Source organism: Pseudopipra pipra, unplaced genomic scaffold (assembly GCF_036250125.1).
Source record: "Pseudopipra pipra isolate bDixPip1 unplaced genomic scaffold, bDixPip1.hap1 HAP1_SCAFFOLD_107, whole genome shotgun sequence".
Classification (NCBI taxonomy): domain Eukaryota; kingdom Metazoa; phylum Chordata; class Aves; order Passeriformes; family Pipridae; genus Pseudopipra; species Pseudopipra pipra.
The window spans coordinates 63,925-73,056 of NW_026990586.1; positions in this window are offsets into that span (position 1 = coordinate 63,925).

Sequence of the window (9,132 nt, forward strand, 5' to 3'; positions counted from 1 at the left end):
ACCTTTTCCCTGCGAGGAATCCTCATTTGGATCGGGTTTTGGGGGGGCTGCTAAAATGGCGGGGCCGGGGTGACCAAAGGGGGGACAGCAGCCCTGTTTCCCGGGACAGAAAGCTTGTGAGGTTTGGCTTTCAGGTGCAGTGTGTGGCGCAGCCTGGACACACTGTGGGCAGGCAGGGCTTTCTGCGCTGGCACCTTTTCCCTGCGAGGAATCCTCATTTGGATCTGGTTTTGGGGGGGCTGCTAAAATTGCCGGGCGGGGGTGACCAAAGGGGGGACAGCAGCCCTGTTTCCCGGGACAGAAAGCTTGTGAGGTTTGGCTTTCAGGTGCAGTGTGTGGCGCAGCCTGGGTGTCCGTGGGCAGGCAGGCTTTCTGTGCTGGCACCTTTTCCCTGCGAGGAATCCTCATTTGTGTCGGGTTTGGATCGGGTGGCCGGCAATGGCGGGGCGGGGCTGACCAAAGGTGGGACAGCAGCCCTGTTTCCCGGGACAGAAAGCTTGTGAGGTTTGGCTTTCAGGTGCAGTGTGTGGCGCAGCCTGGGCACACTGTGGGCAGGCAGGCTTTCTGTGCTGGCACCTTTTCCCTGCGAGGAATCCTCATCTGGATCGAGTTTTGGGGGGGCTACTAAAATGGCGGGGCGAGGTGACCAAAGGGGGGACAGCAGCCCTGTTTCCCGGGACAGAAAGCTTGTGAGGTTTGGCTTTCAGGTGCAGTGTGTGGCGCAGCCTGGGGTGTCCGTGGGCAGGCAGGGCTTTCTGTGCTGGCACCTTTTCCCTGCGAGGAATCCTCATTTGGATCGGGTTTGGATCGGTTGGCCGGCAGTGGTGGGCGGGGGTGACCAAAGGGGGGACAGCAGCCCTGTTTCCCGGGACAGAAAGCTTGTGAGGTTTGGCTTTCAGGTGCAGTGTGTGGCACAAGCCTGGGGTGTCCGTGGGCAGGCAGGGCTTTCTGTGCTGGCACCTTTTCCCTGCGAGGAATCCTCATTTGGATCGGGTTTGGATCGGGTGGCCGGCAATGGCGGGCGGGGCTGACCAAAGGGGGACAGCAGCCCTGTTTCCCGGGACAGAAAGCTTGTGAGGTTTGGCTTTCAGGTGCAGTGTGTGGCACAGCCTGGGCACTCTGTGGGCAGGCAGGGCTTTCTGTGCTGGCACCTTTTCCCTGCGAGGAATCCTCATTTGGATCGGGTTTGGATCGGGTGGCCGGCAATGGCGGGGCGGGGGTGACCAAAGGGGGGACAGCAGCCCTGTTTCCCGGGACAGAAAGCTTGTGAGGTTTGGCTTTTAGGTGCAGTGTGTGGCGCAGCCTGGGGTGTCCGTGGGCAGGCAGGGCTTTCTGTGCTGGCACCTTTTCCCTGCGAGGAATCCTCATTTGGATCCGGTTTGGATCGGGTGGCCGGCAATGGTGGGGCGGGGCTGACCAAAGGGGGGACAGCAGCCCTGTTTCCCGGGACAGAAAGCTTGTGAGGTTTGGCTTTCAGGTGCAGTGTGTGGCGCAGCCTGGGGTGTCCGTGGGCAGCCAGGGCTTTCTGTGCTGGCACCTTTTCCCTGCGAGGAATCCTCATTTGGATCGGGTTTTGGGGGGGCTGCTAAAATGGCGGGGCCGGGGTGACCAAAGGGGGGACAGCAGCCCTGTTTCCCGGGACAGAAAGCTTGTGAGGTTTGGCTTTCAGGTGCAGTGTGTGGCGCAGCCTGGGCACACTGTGGGCAGGCAGGGCTTTCTGCGCTGGCACCTTTTCCCTGCGAGGAATCCTCATTTGGATCTGGTTTTGGGGGGGCTGCTAAAATTGCCGGGCGGGGGTGACCAAAGGGGGGACAGCAGCCCTGTTTCCCGGGACAGAAAGCTTGTGAGGTTTGGCTTTCAGGTGCAGTGTGTGGCGCAGCCTGGGGTGTCCGTGGGCAGCCAGGGCTTTCTGTGCTGGCACCTTTTCCCTGCGAGGAATCCTCATTTGGATCGGGTTTTGGGGGGGCTGCTAAAATGGCGGGGCGGGGCTGACCAAAGGGGGGACAGCAGCCCTGTTTCCCGGGACAGAAAGCTTGTGAGATTGGGCTTTCAGGTGCAGTGTGTGGCGCAGCCTGGGCACACTGTGGGCAGGCAGGGCTTTCTGTGCTGGCACCTTTTCCCTGCGAGGAATCCTCATTTGGATCGGGTTTGGATCGGGTGGCCGGCAATGGCGGGGCGGGGGTGACCAAAGGGGGGACAGCAGCCCTGTTTCCCGGGACAGAAAGCTTGTGAGGTTTGGCTTTTAGGTGCAGTGTGTGGCGCAGCCTGGGGTGTCCGTGGGCAGGCAGGGCTTTCTGTGCTGGCACCTTTTCCCTGCGAGGAATCCTCATTTGTGTCGGGTTTGGATCGGGTGGCCGGCAATGGCGGGGCGGGGCTGACCAAAGGGGGGACAGCAGCCCTGTTTCCCGGGACAGAAAGCTTGTGAGGTTTGGCTTTCAGGTGCAGTGTGTGGCACAGCCTGGGCACTCTGTGGGCAGGCAGGGCTTTCTGTGCTGGCACCTTTTCCCTGCGAGGAATCCTCATTTGGATCGGGTTTGGATCGCGTGGCCGGCAATGGCGGGGCGGGGGTCACCAAAGGGGGGACAGCAGCCCTGTTTCCCGGGACAGAAAGCTTGTGAGGTTTGGCTTTCAGGTGCAGTGTGTGGCGCAGCCTGGGCACTCTGTGGGCAGCCAGGGCTTTCTGTGCTGGCATCTTTTCCCTGCGAGGAATCCTCATTTGGATCGGGTTTTGGGGGGACTGCTAAAATGGCGGGTCGGGGCTGACCAAAGGGGGGACAGCAGCCCTGTTTCCCGGGACAGAAAGCTTGTGAGGTTTGGCTTTCAGGTGCAGTGTGTGGCGCAGCCTGGGGTGTCCGTGGGCAGGCAGGGCTTTCTGTGCTGGCACCTTTTCCCTGCGAGGAATCCTCATTTGGATCGGGTTTTGGGGGGGCTGCTAAAATGGCGGGGCCGGGGTGACCAAAGGGGGGACAGCAGCCCTGTTTCCCGGGACAGAAAGCTTGTGAGGTTTGGCTTTCAGGTGCAGTGTGTGGCGCAGCCTGGGCACACTGTGGGCAGGCAGGGCTTTCTGCGCTGGCACCTTTTCCCTGCGAGGAATCCTCATTTGGATCTGGTTTTGGGGGGGCTGCTAAAATGGCGGGGCGGGGGTGACCAAAGGGGGGACAGCAGCCCTGTTTCCCGGGACAGAAAGCTTGTGAGGTTTGGCTTTCAGGTGCAGTGTGTGGCGCAGCCTGGGGTGTCCGTGGGCAGGCAGGGCTTTCTGTGCTGGCACCTTTTCCCTGCGAGGAATCCTCATTTGGGTCGGGTTTGATCGGGTGGCCGGAAATGGCGGGGCGGGGGTGACCAAAGGGGGGACAGCAGCCCTGTTTCCCGGGACAGAAAGCTTGTGAGGTTTGGCTTTCAGGTGCAGTGTGTGGCGCAGCCTGGGGTGTCCGTGGGCAGGCAGGGCTTTCTGTGCTGGCACCTTTTCCCTGCGAGGAATCCTCATTTGGATCGGGTTTTGGGGGGGCTGCTAAAATGGCGGGGCGGGGGTGACCAAAGGGGGGACAGCAGCCCTGTTTCCCGGGACAGAAAGCTTGTGAGGTTTGGCTTTCAGGTGCAGTGTGTGGCACAGCCTGAGCACTCTGTGGGCAGGCAGGGCTTTCTGTGCTGGCACCTTTTCCCTGCGAGGAATCCTCATTTGGATCCGGTTTGGATCGGGTGGCCGGCAATGGTGGGGCGGGGCTGACCAAAGGGGGGACAGCAGCCCTGTTTCCCGGGACAGAAAGCTTGTGAGGTTTGGCTTTCAGGTGCAGTGTGTGGCGCAGCCTGGGGTGCCCGTGGGCAGCCAGGGCTTTCTGTGCTGGCACGTTTTCCCTGCGAGGAATCCTCGTTTGGATCGGGTTTTGGGGGGGCTGGTAAAATGGCGGGGCGGGGCTGACCAAGGAGGGGGACAGCAGCCCTGTTTCCCGGGACAGAAAGCTTGTGAGGTTTGGCTTTCAGGTGCAGTGTGTGGCACAGCCTGGGCACTCTGTGGGCAGGCAGGGCTTTCTGTGCTGGCACCTTTTCTCTGCGAGGAATCCTCATCTGGATCGAGTTTTGGGGGGGCTACTAAAATGGCGGGGCGAGGTGACCAAAGGGGGGACAGCAGCCCTGTTTCCCGGGACAGAAAGCTTGTGAGGTTTGGCTTTCAGGTGCAGTGTGTGGCGCAGCCTTGGGTGTCCGTGGGCAGGCAGGGCTTTCTGTGCTGGCACCTTTTCCCTGCGAGGAATCCTCGTTTGGATCGGGTTTTGGGGGGGCTGGTAAAATGGCGGGGCGGGGCTGACCAAGGAGGGGGACAGCAGCCCTGTTTCCCGGGACAGAAAGCTTGTGAGGTTTGGCTTTCAGGTGCAGTGTGTGGCACAGCCTGGGCACTCCGTGGGCAGGCAGGGCTTTCTGTGCTGGCACCTTTTCCCTGCGAGGAATCCTCATTTGGATCGGGTTTGGATCGGGTGGCCGGCAGTGGTGGGCGGGGCTGACCAAGGTGGGGGACAGCAGCCCTGTTTCCCGGGACAGAAAGCTTGTGAGGTTTGGCTTTCAGGTGCAGTGTGTGGCACAGCCTGGGCACTCTGTAGGCAGGCAGGGCTTTCTGTGCTGGCACCTTTTCCCTGCGAGGAATCCTCATTTGGATCCGGTTTGGATCGGGTGGCCGGCAATGGCGGGGCGGGGCTGACCAAAGGGGGGACAGCAGCCCTGTTTCCCGGGACAGAAAGCTTGTGAGGTTTGGCTTTCAGGTGCAGTGTGTGGCACAGCCTGGGCACTCTGTGGGCAGGCAGGGCTTTCGGTGCTGGCACCTTTTCCCTGCGAGGAATCCTCATTTGGATCGGGTTTGGATCTGGTGGCCGGCAATGGCGGGGCGGGGCTGACCAAAGGGGGGACAGCAGCCCTGATTCCCGGGACAGAAAGCTTGTGAGGTTTGGCTTTCAGGTGCAGTGTGTGGCGCAGCCTGGGGTGTCCGTGGGCAGGCAGGGCTTTCTGTGCTGGCACCTTTTCCCTGCGAGGAATCCTCATTTGGATCGGGTTTGGATCGGGTGGCCGGCAATGGCGGGGCGGGGCTGACCAAAGGGGGGACAGCAGCCCTGTTTCCCGGGACAGAAAGCTTGTGAGGTTTGGCTTTCAGGTGCAGTGTGTGGCACAGCCTGGGCACTCTGTGGGCAGGCAGGGCTTTCTGTGCTGGCACCTTTTCCCTGCCAGGAATCCTCATTTGGATCCGGTTTGGATCGGGTGGCCGCCAATGGTGGGGCGGGGCTGACCAAAGGGGGGACAGCAGCCCTGTTTCCCGGGACAGAAAGCTTGTGAGGTTTGGCTTTCAGGTGCAGTGTGTGGCGCAGCCTGGGGTGTCCGTGGGCAGCCAGGGCTTTCTGTGCTGGCACCTTTTCCCTGCGAGGAATCCTCATTTGGATCGGGTTTTGGGGGGGCTGCTAAAATGGCGGGGCCGGGGTGACCAAAGGGGGGACAGCAGCCCTGTTTCCCGGGACAGAAAGCTTGTGAGGTTTGGCTTTCAGGTGCAGTGTGTGGCGCAGCCTGGACACACTGTGGGCAGGCAGGGCTTTCTGCGCTGGCACCTTTTCCCTGCGAGGAATCCTCATTTGGATCGGGTTTGGATCGGTTGGCCGGCAGTGGTGGGCGGGGGTGACCAAAGGGGGGACAGCAGCCCTGTTTCCCGGGACAGAAAGCTTGTGAGGTTTGGCTTTCAGGTGCAGTGTGTGGCACAGCCTGGGGTGTCCGTGGGCAGGCAGGGCTTTCTGTGCTGGCACCTTTTCCCTGCGAGGAATCCTCATTTGGATCGGGTTTGGATCGGGTGGCCGGCAATGGCGGGGCGGGGCTGACCAAAGGGGGGACAGCAGCCCTGTTTCCCGGGACAGAAAGCTTGTGAGGTTTGGCTTTCAGGTGCAGTGTGTGGCACAGCCTGGGCACTCTGTGGGCAGGCAGGGCTTTCTGTGCTGGCACCTTTTCCCTGCGAGGAATCCTCATTTGGATCGGGTTTGGATCGGGTGGCCGGCAATGGCGGGGCGGGGGTGACCAAAGGGGGGACAGCAGCCCTGTTTCCCGGGACAGAAAGCTTGTGAGGTTTGGCTTTTAGGTGCAGTGTGTGGCGCAGCCTGGGGTGTCCGTGGGCAGGCAGGGCTTTCTGTGCTGGCACCTTTTCCCTGCGAGGAATCCTCATTTGGATCCGGTTTGGATCGGGTGGCCGGCAATGGTGGGGCGGGGCTGACCAAAGGGGGGACAGCAGCCCTGTTTCCCGGGACAGAAAGCTTGTGAGGTTTGGCTTTCAGGTGCAGTGTGTGGCGCAGCCTGGGGTGTCCGTGGGCAGCCAGGGCTTTCTGTGCTGGCACCTTTTCCCTGCGAGGAATCCTCATTTGGATCGGGTTTTGGGGGGGCTGCTAAAATGGCGGGGCCGGGGTGACCAAAGGGGGGACAGCAGCCCTGTTTCCCGGGACAGAAAGCTTGTGAGGTTTGGCTTTCAGGTGCAGTGTGTGGCGCAGCCTGGGCACACTGTGGGCAGGCAGGGCTTTCTGTGCTGGCACCTTTTCCCTGCGAGGAATCCTCATTTGGATCCGGTTTGGATCGGGTGGCCGGCAATGGCGGGGCGGGGCTGACCAAAGGGGGGACAGCAGCCCTGTTTCCCGGGACAGAAAGCTTGTGAGGTTTGGCTTTCAGGTGCAGTGTGTGGCACAGCCTGGGCACTCTGTGGGCAGGCAGGGCTTTCGGTGCTGGCACCTTTTCCCTGCGAGGAATCCTCATTTGGATCGGGTTTGGATCGCGTGGCCGGCAATGGCGGGGCGGGGGTCACCAAAGGGGGGACAGCAGCCCTGTTTCCCGGGACAGAAAGCTTGTGAGGTTTGGCTTTCAGGTGCAGTGTGTGGCGCAGCCTGGGCACTCTGTGGGCAGCCAGGGCTTTCTGTGCTGGCATCTTTTCCCTGCGAGGAATCCTCATTTGGATCGGGTTTTGGGGGGACTGCTAAAATGTCGGGGCGGGGCTGACGAAAGGGCGGACAGCAGCCCTGTTTCCCGGGACAGAAAGCTTGTGAGGTTTGGCTTTCAGGTGCAGTGTGTGGCGCAGCCTGGGCACTCTGTGGGCAGGCAGGGCTTTCTGTGCTGGCACCTTTTCCCTGCGAGGAATCCTCATTTGGATCGGGTTTTGGGGGGGCTGCTAAAATGGCGGGGCGGGGGTGACCAAAGGGGGGACAGCAGCCCTGTTTCCCGGGACAGAAAGCTTGTGAGGTTTGGCTTTAAGGTGCAGTGTGGGGCGCAGCCTGGGGTGTCCGTGGGCAGGCAGGGCTTTCTGTGCTGGCACCTTTTCCCTGCGAGGAATCCTCATTTGGATCGGGTTTGGATCGGTTGGCCGGCAGTGGTGGGCGGGGGTGACCAAAGGGGGGACAGCAGCCCTGTTTCCCGGGACAGAAAGCTTGTGAGGTTTGGCTTTCAGGTGCAGTGTGTGGCGCAGCCTGGGGTGTCCGTGGGCAGGCAGGGCTTTCTGTGCTGGCACCTTTTCCCTGCGAGGAATCCTCATTTGGATCGGGTTTTGGGGGGCTGCTCAAATGGCGGGGCGGGGCTGACCAAAGGGGGGACAGCAGCCCTGTTTCCCGGGACAGAAAGCTTGTGAGGTTTGGCTTTCAGGTGCATTGTGTGGCTCAGCCTGGGCACTCTGTGGGCAGGCAGGGCTTTCTGTGCTGGCAGCTTTTCCCTGCGAGGAATCCTCATTTGGATCGGGTTTGGATCGTGTGGCCGGCAGTGGTGGGCGGGGCTGACCAAGGGGGGGGACAGCAGCCCTGTTTCCCGGGACAGAAAACTTGTGAGGTTTGGCTTTCAGGTGCAGTGTGTGGCACAGCCTGGGCACACTGTGGGCAGGCAGGGCTTTCTGTGCTGGCACCTTTTCCCTGCGAGGAATCCTCATTTGGATCGGGTTTTGGGGGGGTTGCTAAAATGGTGCTGCGGCGCTGACCAAAGGGGGGGACAGCAGCCCTGTTTGCCGGGACAGAAAGCTTGTGAGGTTTGGCTTTCAGGTGCAGTGTGTGGCGCAGCCTGGGCACTCTGTGGGCAGGCAGGGCTTTCTGTGCTGGCACCTTTTCCCTGCGAGGAATCCTCATTTGGATCGGGTTTTGGGGGGGCTGCTAAAATGGCGGGGCGGGGGTGACCAAAGGGGGGACAGCAGCCCTGTTTCCCGGGACAGAAAGCTTGTGAGATTTGGCTTTCAGGTGCAGTGTGTGGCGCAGCCTGGGGTGTCCGTGGGCAGCCAGGGCTTTCTGTGCTGGCAGCTTATCCCTGCGAGGAATCCTCATTTGGATCGGGATTGGATCGTGTGGCCGGCAGTGGTGGGCGGGGCTGACCAAAGGGGGGACAGCAGCCCTGTTTCCCGGGACAGAAAGCTTGTGAGGTTTGGCTTTCAGGTGCAGTGTGTGGCGCAGCCTGGGGTGTCCGTGGGCAGGCAGGGCTTTCTGTGCTGGCACCTTTTCCCTGCGAGGAATCCTCATTTGGATCGGGTTTTGAGGGGGCTGCTAAAATGGCGGGGCGGGGGTGACCAAAGGGGGGACAGCAGCCCTGTTTCCCGGGACAGAAAGCTTGTGAGGTTTGCCTTTCAGGTGCAGTGTGTGGCGCAGCCTGGGGTGTCCGTGGGCAGGCAGGGCTTTCTGTGCTGGCACCTTTTCCCTGCGAGGAATCCTCATTTGGATCGGGTTTTGGGGGGGTTGCTAAAATGGTGCTGCGGGGCTGACCAAAGGGGGGACAGCAGCCCTGTTTCCCGGGACAGAAAGCTTGTGAGGTTTGGCTTTCAGGTGCAGTGTGTGGCGCAGCCTGGGCACTCTGTGGGCAGGCAGGGCTTTCTGTGCTGGTACCTTTTCCCTGCGAGGAATTCTCATTTGGATCGGGTTTGGATCGGGTGGCCGGCAATGGCGGGGCGGGGGTGACCAAAGGGGGGACAGCAGCCCTGTTTCCCGGGACAGAAAGCTTGTGTGGTTTGGCTTTCAGGTGCAGTGTGTGGCGCTGCCTGGGCACACTGTGGGCAGGCAGGGCTTTCTGTGCTGGCACCTTTTCCCTGCGAGGAATCCTCATTTGGATCGGGTTTGGATCGGGTGGCCGGCAATGGCGGGGCGGGGCTGACCAAAGGGGGGACAGCAG